The sequence below is a fragment of the Bison bison genome, unplaced genomic scaffold (genome assembly GCF_000754665.1).
Source record: "Bison bison bison isolate TAMUID 2011002044 unplaced genomic scaffold, Bison_UMD1.0 scf7180017864471, whole genome shotgun sequence".
In the NCBI taxonomy this organism is placed as follows: domain Eukaryota; kingdom Metazoa; phylum Chordata; class Mammalia; order Artiodactyla; family Bovidae; genus Bison; species Bison bison.
In genome coordinates this window covers 23,817,040-23,817,650 of record NW_011495032.1, presented here as the reverse complement: position 1 = coordinate 23,817,650, position 611 = coordinate 23,817,040, and the positions used below count along the sequence as shown (strand labels likewise).

The 611-nt window shown below is 41.7% G+C and overlaps 1 protein-coding gene across 3 annotated transcripts in view; it reads left to right on the top strand.

The window, feature by feature from the left end:
• The window catches only part of FAM126B (family with sequence similarity 126, member B), a 64,665-nt gene that overhangs the window by 31,172 nt on the left and 32,882 nt on the right, over positions 1-611 (top strand). The window lies entirely within an intron of this gene.

Sequence of the window (611 nt, the reverse complement as noted above, 5' to 3'; positions counted from 1 at the left end):
ACTCATTTGAAAAGACCCTGATGCTGGGAAAGATTGAGGGCAGGAGGAGAAGGGGACAACAGAGGATGAGATGGTTGGATGGCATCACCAACTCAATGGACATGAGTTTGAGTAAGCTCCGGGAGTTGGCGTTGGACAGGGAGGCCTGGCGTGCTGCAGATCATGGGGTCACAAAGAGTGGGATACGGCTGAGCGACTGAACTGAACTGATTTAAAATACTCACTAGCATTTTAGATGTCCAAATATTATGTATTGCAAAGTGCCTTTATCTACTAAGTGGTATATAATTTGTTTAAATCATAATCTAAAGTTGAGATTCAGTATTTCAGGGAGAAATATCAATAACCTCAGAGATGCAGATGACACCACCCTTATGGTAGAAAGCAAAGGAGAACTAAAGAGCCTCTTGATTAAACTGAAAGAGGAGAGTGGAAAAGCTGGTTTAAAATTCATCATTCAAAAACTAAGATCATGGCATCTGGTCCCATCACTTCATGGCAAATAGATGAGGGAACAGTGGAAACAATGACAGACTTTATTTTCTTGGGCTCCAAAATCACTGCAGATGGTGACTGCAGCCATGAAATTAAAAGATGCTTGCTCCTTGGAA